Raw genomic sequence first — 13,027 nt, 5'->3', positions numbered from 1 at the left:
TTTACTAGAATCAGTTGTTTTAGTAAGGTTTGCAAAAACAAAAATTAGGTTTTACTCTTTATGAAAGTAAACTGTCACACTCAATATGACAGTTTTTTAATCATAACTCCTAAACTACTCATGCAAAATGGCTAATATTGTTTGAAATATTGGATCCTTGGGAGTTTTCCTCGAAACATATGCTTTCTTAAGGCTTGCAAACACAAAAAGTATTTTTTTTACTCAATATGACAGTAATGTTCTTAAAATCCTGAGATAATGCGAAAAAAGCCATAAAAATGTATTTAATCATAATTTCTAAACTAAACATGCAAAATGTGTAAAAATGCCTGTATTATTGAATCCATGTGAGTTTTACTAGAATCAGTAGTTTTAGTAAAGTTTGCAAAAACAAAAATTAGGTTTTACTCTTTATGAAAGTAAACTGTCACACTCAATATGACAATTTTTTAATCACAACTCCTAAACTACTCATGCAAAATGGCTAATAATGTTTGAAATAATGGATCCTTGGGAGTTATCCTCGAAACATATGCTTTCTTAAGGCTTGCAAACACAAAAAGTATTTTTTACTCAATATGACAGTAATGTTCTTAAAATCCTGAGATAATGCAAAAAAAGCAATAAAAATGTATTCAATCATAATTTCAAACTTAAACATGCAAAATGTGTAAAACTGCCTGTATTATTGATTCCAAGTGAGTTTTCCTAGAATCAGTTGTTTTAGTGAAGTTTGCAAAAACAAAAATTAGGTTTTACTCTTTATGAAAGTAAACTGTCACACTCAATATGACAGTTTTTTAATCATAACTCCTAAACTACTCATTGAAAAGGGCTAATAATGTTTGAAATAATGGATTCTTGGGAGTTTTCCTCGAAACATATGCTTTCTTAAGGCTTGCAAACACAAAAAGTATTTTTTTACTCAATATGACAGTAATGTTCCTAAAATCCTGAGATAATGCGAAAAAAAGCCATAAAAATGTATTCAATCATAATTTCTAACTTAAACATGCAAAATGTGTAAAAATGCCTATTATTGAATCCATGTGAGTTTTACTAGAATCAGTTGTTTTAGTAAGGTTTGCAAAAACAAAAATTAGGTTTTACTCTTTATGAAAGTAAACTGTCACACTCAATATGACAGTTTTTTAATCATAACTCCTAAACTACTCATGCAAAATGGCTAATATTGTTTGAAATATTGGATCCTTGGGAGTTTTCCTCGAAACATATGCTTTCTTAAGGCTTGCAAACACAAAAAGTATTTTTTTACTCAATATGACAGTTATGTTCTTAAAGTCCTGAGAAAATGCGAAAAAGGCAATAAAAATGTATTCAATCATAATTTCTAAACTAAACATGCAAAATTTGTAAAAATGCCTGTAATATTGAATCCATGTGAGTTTTACTAGAACCGGTTGTGTTTGAAATTTTTGCAAATAAAAAAAATTAGGGTTTTTTCACCATGACAAGTACACTCAATATAACAGTAAATAAACATAACTCCTAAACTACACATAAAAATGAGCTATTATTGCCTGAAATAATGCATTATTGTGAGTTTTACTCGAAACATATGCTTTTTTTAAGGCTTGCAAACACAAACAGTAGTTTTTTACTCAATATGACAGTAATGTTCTTAAAATCCTGAGATAATGCGAAAAAAGCAATAAAAATGTATTCCAACATAATTCCTAAACCAACAATGTAAAATGTCTAAAAATGCCTGTAATATTAAATCCATGTGAGTTTTACTAGAATCAGTTGTTTTTGTAAGGTTTGCAAATACAAAAAATAGGTTTTACTCTATATGAGAGTATACTGTTACATTTAATATGACAGTTATTTAAACATAACTCCTAAACTACAAATGCTAAATGGCTAATGATGCCTGAAATAATGCATCCTTAGGAGTTTTACTCGAAAAATATGCTTTTTTAATCCTTGCAAACACAGAAAGTAGTTTTTACTCAATGTGACAGTAATATTCTTATAATCCTGAGATAATGCGAAAAAAGCAATAAAAATGTGTTCCATCATAATTTCTAAACCAAACATGCAAAATGTGTAAAAATGCCTGTTATATTGAATCCATGTGAGTTTTACTAGTATCAGTTGTTTTTGTAAGGTTTTCAAATACAAAAAATAGGTTTTACTTACTATGACAGTTATTTAAACTCCATGTATCTTTGTGAGTTTTACTAAAAAAAATATATTTTGAATGTTTACAAAAACAAAAGTTAGTTTTTTTTTACTCAATATGATAGTATAACTGTCATACTAAATCCATCCATTTTCTTCCGCTTATCCGAGGTCGTGTTGCGGGGGCTGCAGCCTAAGCAGAGAAGCCCAGACTTCCCTATCCCCAGCTACTTCGTCCAGCTCCTCTCGGGGGATCCCGAGGCGTTCCCAGGCCAGCCAGCTGATATAATCTTCCCAATGTGTCCTGTGTCTTCCCCGTGGCCTCCTGCCGTTTGGACTTGCCTTAACGAAAAAAGCAATACTAATGTATTCAAACACAACTCCTAAACAAAACATGTAAAATGTCTAAAATGCCTTTAATATTGAATCTATGTGAGTTTTACAAGAATCAGTTGTTTTTGTAAGGTTTGCAAATACAAAAATTAGGTTTTACACTTAACTTTATAACTCAATATGTGTGGCAGTTATACTACCACACTCAAAATGACAGTTATTTAAGCATAACTCCTAAACTACACATGACCATTTTCTAATAATGCATGAAGAAATGTATCTTTGTGAGTTTTACTAGTAACATTTTCTTTTGTAAGGTTTGCAAAGACACGAGTTAGTTTTTTTTTACTCACTTTGACAGTATACTGTCACACTCAATTTCAGTTATTTAAACATAACTCCTAAACCACACATACAAAATGGCTAATAATGTCTGTAGAAATGTATCTTTGTGAGTTTTACTGGGAAACAATATTTTGTAAGGTTTGTAAAGACACAAGTTAGTTTTTTTTTACTCAATATAACAGTATAACTGTCATACTATATATGAAAGTTATATAAACATAACTTCAAAACTACACATGAACATTTTCTAATAATGTTAGAGTTTTACTATTAACATTTTCTTTTGTAAGGTTTGCAAAGACACAAGTTAGTTTTTTTTACTCAATATAACAGTATAACTGTCATACTATAAACACAAGTTATATAAACATAACTCCAAAACCAAACATGCATTATGTCTAAAAATTCAGCACTGCAACTACACATGCACCGGATTTAAACTAAATGTCCCTGCTGCTGAGATCCGAGTTGCAGGGCTGGCCACCACGCCAACATCATCCAGGGCTCCAGAAACATTTGTAGGTCAATGCCCCACAATACAAGTAGATGCTGGAGGCACTATTCTGCCAGGACTTTTAGACACCGGGTCCCAAGTGACGCTAATGTCCGAAAGCCTATTTAATGCTCACTTTACCGAAGCTAAGCTCGAAAGGACCCCTACCCTTTTTCGTCTAAGAGCAGCTAATGGCCTGGAAATCCCCTATATCGGCTATGCGGTTCTTGATTTTGAGGTAGAGGGTGTTAAAGTTCCCGAAAGAGGAGTAGTAATTGTTGCGGATCAAAACTGTACACACCCCTTCATAATAGGTATGAATCTAATCGTGGGTTGTTGGGATGCCGTTTTTAAATGTCCTAAGACCTCTACTCTTCGGCATCTTCAAAAGCAAAAGGTGTGGAGGGAAGCTTTTGCTACATGTTCCCGTATAGAAGCTGTTGCTGCTGAAGATGGCTTGCTAGGCCACGTGAGATTGGCCTCGAAGACTAGTATTACATATCCCCCAAAGGAGATGTTGGTGCAGGGCTAACTACTGCGCCTGCCACGCCAACTGCCGGTGCAGTTGGCGTGGCAAAATCACTGGTCGTGGTGAACAGAGGTAGGCTGCCCCTCCGTGTTTATAACCCCCATTCCTACAGTATTTCCTTAAAACGATTTGAGAAGCTAGGGCAGCTGTTCTGTGTTGATGATAGTGATGTGCATGGAGCTGAGGATCTGTGTTTATCTCTAGTAGAGGAGGGTGTGGTAGAAGTGTCACTCATTGATGCCACAGCCCAAACCAATCCAGAACTGTCCCCAGATGTTAGGGATTTGAGTGATAAGCCGGATCTGTCTGAGCAGCAACAGGTGCAGCTACGCGCCCTGCTGGCGAAGTGGGAGAAGGTGTTTGCACAACATGAGGACTTTGGAAGGACCAGTGTTGTGCAACACAGGATACTGACTGGAGATTCCGCCCCTACCAGGGAGAGATACCGACCCATCCCGCCTCTGTTGCATAAGGAAGTGAAGACACTGCATGCTTTCAGGTATGCTTGAACAGAGAGTGATAAAGGAAAGCTGCAGTCCCTGGGCAGCGCCTATAGTGTTAGTCCGCAAAAAGTTGGCGCTTTTGTGTAGACTACCGGAGGTTAAACTCAGTTACACATAAAGACGCCTTTCCGTTCCCCTGAATCGAAGAGACCCTAACTGGTCTGAGCAAATCTGAATGGTTTTCGACCTTAGACCTCGCTAGTGGGTATTGGCAAGTGGAGGTGCACCCGGACGATCGTGAAAAGACTGCATTTACAACTCTCCTCGGACTGTTCGAGTTTGAACGCATGCCATTTGGTCTATGCAATGCACCTGCCACTTTCCAACGGCTTATACATCATTGTTTGAATGGTCAAATAGCGGAATCATTGTTGGTTTATCTTGATGACATAATACTTTTTTCTGTTGATTTCACTGCCCATCTACAGCACCTGGACCAGGTGTTTGAACGGTTGCAGCGACATGGACTTAAACTCAAGCCCTCTAAGTGCAAGCTCTTTCAGCGTGAGGTGAAATTCTTGGGACACGTGGTGGATCGGGATGGAGTGAGACCGGACTCAGGTAAAATTAAGGCAGTACAGGACTGGGCCGCTCCGACCACTGTCAAGGAAGTGAGAGCGTTTCTTGGATTGGCAGGCTATTACCAACGTTTTGTGGCTGGGTTTGCTAAAATAGCCCGTCCCCTAAATAAATGTCGGTGGGACGGCCTCACTGGCCGTCCCACCGACAAGAAGGCACAGGCCCACAAAATAGTGTGGACACCAGAGTGTCAGACGTCCTTTGAAGAGCTAAAAAAGGCTTTGACCGACAGTTGCCTGCCCGCTATGCAGACGAGAGTTCCCCCCGTTGCAGGGACTGACAACGATAATGTATGGGGGGGATGTGATGGGACACAAGTAGGGGATTTTATTTTTTTTGTTTCATTGTCATGCATGTCTGAGTGTTTTTATTGTTGTAGATTTTAATTGCATGTTTTTACATTTTACAATTTGATTGCATGTTTTGACACTTTGAGGACTTTGACTGTATTTTTAATTGCATAAGTTTATTCCTTGTGGACTTTGCTGGCATTTAAGACGTTGCCCCTTTTAGCTTGTTGCCCCTGACAACCAAAGTGCCCAATCGAACGGCACCTGAAATCAGACGCACCTGTGGAGCATTAGGGCTGCACACATTTAAAAAGGAGCGACCAGGAGGATCGTCAGGCTTGACAAGGAGGACCGGGTGAACGCGCGCAGGTTGAGAAGGAATCCCCAAGACTACCCAGCAGACCCGCAGGCTACCGAAAAGAACCCCCAGAATCCCACAATACGCAGGGGCAGAGGAAACTCTGACTCCAAAGTAAGTGTCGTGCCTTGTGGATTTGCAGGGGTATTTAACTGCCTTGGGCTGTGGGCTTGTGGCTCGTGTGTTGTGCGCTGGCTGTGTGGTTCTGTGAGCAGGAGCAATCGAACACGATTCATAAACCAAAGATGTATTATGTCTAAAAATGCCTGTAATATTTTATCCATGTGAGTTTTACTACAATCAGTTGTTTTTGTAAGGTTTGCAAATACAACAATTAGGTTTTACACATAATGACAGTATAACTGCCACACCCAATCAGTAGTTTTTAACTCGATTTGACTAATATTTTTACAATCCTGAGATAATGCAAAAAAAGCAATAAAAATGTATTGCAACATAATTCCTAAACCAACAATGCAAAATGTCTAAAAATACCTGTAATATTAAAACTATGTGACAATTACTGTAATCAGTTGTTTTTGAAAGATTTGCAAATACAAAAATTAGGTTTTACGCATAGACATATAACTGCCACCTAAATATGACAGTTGTTTAAAACATATCTCCTAAACCACACATGCAAAGTGGCTAATAATGCCTGGAGGAATGTATCTTTGTGAGTTTTACTAGAATAATGATCTTTTGTAAGGATTGCAAAGACACAAGTTAGTTTTTTTTACTCAATATGACAGTTTTACTGTCATACTAAATATGAAAGTTATATAAACATAACTCTATAACCAAACATGCATTATGTCTAAAAATGCCTGTAATATTGTATCCATGTGAGTATTACTAGAATCAGTTGTTTTTGTAAGGTTTGCAAATACAAAAATTAAGTTTTACTCACTATGCCAGTTATTTAAACATAACTCCTAAACAACAAATGCAAAATGGCTAATAATGCCTGGAGATGTATCTTTGAGTTTTACTAAAATGTTCTTTTGTAAGGTTTGCAAAGACACAAGTTAGTTTTTTTTTACTCAATATGATAGTATCACTGTCATACTAAATAAGAAAGTTGTATAAACATAATTTCAAAACTACACATGCAATCCGTCTAAAAATGCCTGTAATATTGAATCTATGTGAGTTTTACCAGAATCAGGTATTTTGGTAAGGTTTACAATTACAAAAATTAGGTTTTACTCATGACAGTATAACTGCCACATTCAATATGGCAGTTATTTAAACATAACCCCTAAACCACATGCAAAAAGGCTTATATTGCCTGGAGATGTATCTTTGTGAGTTTTACTAGAAAACATATAATTTGTAAGGTTTTTTAAAGACACAAGTTAGTTTTTTTTACTCAATATAATAGTATAACTGTCATACTAAATGTATCCATTTTCTTCCGCTTATCCGAGGTCGGGTTGCGGGGGCAGCAGCCTAAGCAGAGAAGCCCAGACTTCCCTCTCCCCAGCCACTTCGTCCAGCTCTTCTCGGGGGATCCCGAAGCGTTCCCAGGCCAGCCGGCTGACATAGTCTTCCCAATGTGTCCTGGGGCTTCCCTGTGGCCTCCTGCCGGTCGGACTTGCCCTAACGAAAAAAGCAATTAAAATGTATTCAAACACAACTCCTAAACCAAACATGTGAAATGTCTAAATGCCTGCAATATTGAATCTATATGAGTTTTACTAGAATCAGTTGTTTTTGTAAGGTTTGCAAATACAAAAATTAGGTTTAACACTTAATGACAGTATAACTGCCATACTCAATTTGACAGTTATTAAAACATAACTCCTAAACTACACATGAACATTTTCTAATAATGCATGAAGAAATGTATCTTTTGTGAGTTTTACTAGTAACATTTTTGCATTGCAAAGACACAAGTTAGTTTGTTTTACTCACTATGACTTTACTGTCACACTCAATATGACAATTATTTAAACATAAATCCTAAACCGCACATGCAAAATGGCTAATAATGCCTGTAGAAATGTATCTTTGAGTTTTACTGGGAAAAATATTTTGTAAGGTTTGTAAAGACACAAGTTAGTTGTTTTTTCTTTACTCAATATGACAGTATTACTGTAATACTAAATATGAAAGTTATATAAACACAACTCCAAAACCAAACATGCATTATGTCTAAAAATGCCTGTGATATTGTATCTGAGTTTTCCTTGAATCAATTGTTTTTGTAAGGTTTGCAAATACAAAATTTAGGTTTTACTCACTATGACAGTTATTTAAACATAAATCCTAAACAACAAATGCAAATAGCTAATAATGCTTGGAGAACTGTATCTTTGTTATAGAGAGCCTGCTGACCAACAGCATCTCTGTCTGGACTGGAGCCTGCAGTGCCTGATCAGACTGGAAGTCTCTCCAGAGAGTGGTGAGGACCGCGGAAAAGATCTTCAGGAATCCTCTTCCTCTTATCCAGGAGATCGCAAAAAGCGCTGCCTGACCAGGGCTCAAAAAATTTGCAAAGACTCCTCCCACCCCCACCAAGGACTGTTTTCACTGCTGGACTCTAGAAAGAGGTTCCGCAGACTCCGAAGCAGAACCTCCAGCTTCTTCCCTCAGGCCGTAAGACTCTTGAACGCATTATAATTAAATTATCCCCTCAACTCCCCTCAAAATGGATTAACTCGCTGGAATAAACAAAAAACAATATAACATACACCCATAAACGTGGGCGCATGTGGAAAAAGTGCAATATATTTATCTGCACAGTAATCTTTTTATTTATTTATATATTAAGTATATTTATTTATTTTATATATATATTTATATATTATTTTTATTTATTTATTTATTTATAAATGCACCTTATTGCTTTTTTATCCTGCACTACCATGAGCTTATGTAACGAAATTGTGTTATCTATGCTGTAAAGTTCAAATTTGAATGACAATAAAAAGAAAGTCTAAGTCTTTACCAGAATAATGATCTTTTGTAAGGTTTGCAAAGACGCAAGTTATTTGTTTTTTTTACTCAATATGACAGTATAACTGTCATACTAAATATGAAAGTTGTAAAAACATAACTCCAAAACCAAACAAGCAATCCGTCTACAAATGCATGTAATATTCAATCTATGTGAGTTTTACCAGAATCAGGTATTTTGGTAAGGTTTACAATTACAAAAATTAGGTTTTACTCATGACAGTATACCTGCCACATTCAATTTGACATTTATTTAAACATAACTCCTAAACCACACATGCACAATGGCTAATAATACCTGGGGAAATGTCTCTTTGTGAGTTTTACTAGAAAAAATATATTGTGTAAGGTTTGTAAAGACACAAGTTAGTTTTTTTTACTCAATATAACAGTATAGCTGTCATACTATATATAAATAAATAAATGGGTTGTACTTGTATAGCGCTTTTCTACCTTCAAGGTACTCAAAGCGCTTTGACACTACTTCCACATTTACCCATTCACACACTGATGGAGGGAGCTGCCATGCAAGGCGCTAACCAGCACCCATCAGGAGCAAGGGTGAAGTGTCTTGCTCAGGACACAACGGACATGACGAGGTTGGTACTAGGTGGGGATTGAACCAGGGACCCTCGGGTCTCGCACGGCCATTCTTCCACTGCGCCAAACATTACTCCAAAACCAAATATGTATTATGTCTAAAAATGCCTGTAATATTGTATCTGTGTGAGTTTTACTAGAATAAGTTGTTTTTTTAAGGTTTTCAAATACCAAAATTAGGTTTTTTTTACTTTGACAGTTATTTAAACATAACTCCTAAACAACAAATGCAAAATAATGCTTGGAGAGATGTATCGTTGTTATAGCGAGCCTGCTGACCAACAGCATCTCTGTCTGGACTGGAGCCTGCAGTGCCTCAGACTGGAAGTATCTCCAGAGAGTGGTGAGGACGGCGGAAAAGATCATCAGGACTCCTCTTCCTCCTATCCAGGAGATCGCAAAAAGTGATGCCTGACCAGGGCTCAGAAAATTTGCAAAGACTCCTCCCACCCCCACCAAGGACAGTTTTCACTGCTGGACTCTAGAAAGAGGTTCCGCAGCCTCCGAAGCAGAACCTCCAGCTTCTGTAGCAGCTTCTTCCCTCAGGCCGTAAGACTCTTGAACGCATCATAATTAAATTATCTCAACTCCCCTCAAAATGAATTGACTCGCTGGAATGAAATAAACAATATAACATACACCCATAAACGTGGGCGCATGTGGAAAAAGTGCAATATATTTATCTGCACAGTAATCTATTTATCTATTTATATCTATGTATATATATTTATTTATTATATATATGTATATATATATATATATATATATAGTATTTATATATTATTTATATATATTTATTTATCAAAATATGCACCTTATTGCTTTTTTATCCTGCACTACGACATTTCGTTCTTATCTGTGCTGTAAAGTTCAAATTTGAATGACAATAAAAAGAAAGTCTAAGTCTTTACCAGAATAATGATCTTTTGTAAGGTTTGCAAAGACGCAAGTTATTTGTTTTTTTTACTCAATATGACAGTATAACTGTCATACTAAATATGAAAGTTGTAAAAACATAACTCCAAAACCAAACAAGCAATCCGTCTACAAATGCATGTAATATTCAATCTATGTGAGTTTTACCAGAATCAGGTATTTTGGTAAGGTTTACAATTACAAAAATTAGGTTTTACTCATGACAGTATACCTGCCACATTCAATTTGACATTTATTTAAACATAACTCCTAAACCACACATGCACAATGGCTAATAATACCTGGGGAAATGTCTCTTTGTGAGTTTTACTAGAAAAAATATATTGTGTAAGGTTTGTAAAGACACAAGTTAGTTTTTTTTACTCAATATAACAGTATAGCTGTAAATAAATAAATAAATAAATGGGTTGTACTTGTACAGCGCTTTTCTACCTTCAAGGTACTCAAAGCGCTTTGACACTACTTCCACATTTACCCATTCACACACTGATGGAGGGAGCTGCCATGCAAGGCGCTAACCAGCACCCATCAGGAGCAAGGGTGAAGTGTCTTGTTCAGGACACAACGGACACGACGAGGTTGGTACTAGGTGGGGATTGAACCTGGGACCCTCGGGTCGCGCACGGCCATTCTTCCACTGCGCCAAACATTACTCCAAAACCAATGTCTAAAAATGCCTGTAATATTGTATCTGTGTGAGTTTTACTAGAATCAGTTGTTTTTGTAAGGTTTTCAAATACCAAAATTAGGTTTTATTTACTTTGACTGTTATTTAAACATAACTCCTAAACAACAAATGCAAAATAGCTAATAATGCTTGGAGAGATGTATCGTTGTTATAGCGAGCCTGCTGACCAACAGTATCTCTGTCTGGACTGGAGCCTGCAGTGCCTCAGACTGGAAGTATCTCCAGAGAGTGGTGAGGACGGCGGAAAAGATCATCAGGACTCCTCTTCCTCCTATCCAGGAGATCGCAAAAAGTGCTGCCTCACCAGGGCTCAGAAAATTTGCAAAGACTCCTCCCACCCCCACCAAGGACAGTTTTCACTGCTGGACTCTAGAAAGAGGTTCCGCAGCCTCCGAAGCAGAACCTCCAGCTTCTGTAGCAGCTTCTTCCCTCAGGCCGTAAGACTCTTGAACGCATCATAATTAAATTATCTCCTCAACTCCCCTCAAAATGAATTAACTCGCTGGAATGAAATAAACAATATAACATACACCCATAAACGTGGGCGCATGTGAAAAAAGTGCAATATATTTATCTGCACAGTAATCTATTTATCTATTTATATATATTTATATATATTTATTTATTATATATATATATGTATATATATATACATATATATATATATATATATATATATATATAGTATTTATATATTATTTATATATATTTATTTATCGAAATATGCACCTTATTGCTTTTTTATCCTGCACTACGACATTTCGTTCTTATCTGTGCTGTAAAGTTCAAATTTGAATGACAATAAAAAGAAAGTCTAAGTCTAAGTCTTTACTAGAATAACGATCTTTTGTAAGGTTTGCAAAGACACAAGTTAGGTTTTTTTTTACTCAATGGTAATATACAGTATAACTGTCATACTAAATATGAAAGTTGTATAATCAAAACTCCAAAACCAAACATGCAATCTGTCTAAAAATGCATGTAATAATGAATCTATGTGAGTTTTACCAGAATCAGGTATTTTGGTAAGGTTTACAATTACAAAATTTAGGTTTCACTCATAATGACAGTATAACTGCCACATTCAATTTGACATCTATTTAAACATAACTCCTAAACCACAAATGCACAATGGCTATTAATGCCTGGAGAAATGTCTCTTTGTGAGTTTTACTGGAAAAAAAATATTTCGTAATGTTTGTACCGACACAAGTGCGTTTTTTTTACTCAATATGACAGTGTTACTGTCATACTAAATATGGAAGTTATATAAACATAACTCCAAAACCAAACATGCATTATCTCTAAAAATGCCTGTAATTTTGTATCCATGTGAGTTTTACTAGAATCAGTTGTTTTTGTAAGGTTTGCAAATACAAAATATGGGTTTTACTCACAGTATACTGTCACACTCAATCTGACAGTTATTTAAACATAACTCCTAAACCACACATGCCAAATGGCTAATAATGCCTGGAGAAATGTCTCTTTGTGAGTTTTGCAGGAAAAAAAATATTTTGTAAGGTTTGTAAAGACACAAGTTAGTTTTTATTACTCAATATGACAGTATTACTGTAATACTAAATATGAAAGTTATATACACACAACTCCAAAATCAAACATGCATCATGTCTAAAAATGCCTGCAATATTGCATCCATGTGAGTTTTACTAGAATCAGTTGTTTTTGTAAGGTTTTTGCAAATACAACAATTAGGTTTTACTCACTATGACAGTTATTTAAACATAACTCCTAAACAACAAATGCAAAATGACTAATAATGCTTGGAGAAATGTATCTTTGTTAGATTAACTAAAACAATGATCTTTTTTATGGTTTGCAAAGAAACACATTTTAGTTTTTTGTACTCAATATGATAGTATAACTGTTATACTAAATATGAAAGTTGTATAAACATAACCCCAAAACCAAACATGTAATCTGTCTAAAAATGCCTGTAATATTGAATATTTGTGAGTTTTACCAGAATCAGGTATTTTGGTAAGGTTTACAATTACAAAAATTAGGTCATGATGACAGTATTACTGCCACATTCAATATGACAGTTATTTAAACATAACTCCTAAACCACACATGCAAAATGGCTAATAATGCCTGTAGATATGTATCTTTGTGAGTTTTACTAGAAAAAATATATTTTGTAAGTTAGTTTTTTTTACTTAATATGACAGTATAACTGTCATACTAAATCCATCCATTTTCTTCCGCTTATCCGAGGTCCGGTTGCAGGGGCAGCAGCCTAAGCA

Source organism: Nerophis lumbriciformis, linkage group LG25, assembly GCF_033978685.3.
Source record: "Nerophis lumbriciformis linkage group LG25, RoL_Nlum_v2.1, whole genome shotgun sequence".
Taxonomy (NCBI): Eukaryota; Metazoa; Chordata; class Actinopteri; order Syngnathiformes; family Syngnathidae; genus Nerophis; species Nerophis lumbriciformis.
Note: the sequence above shows the minus strand (reverse complement) of the source record.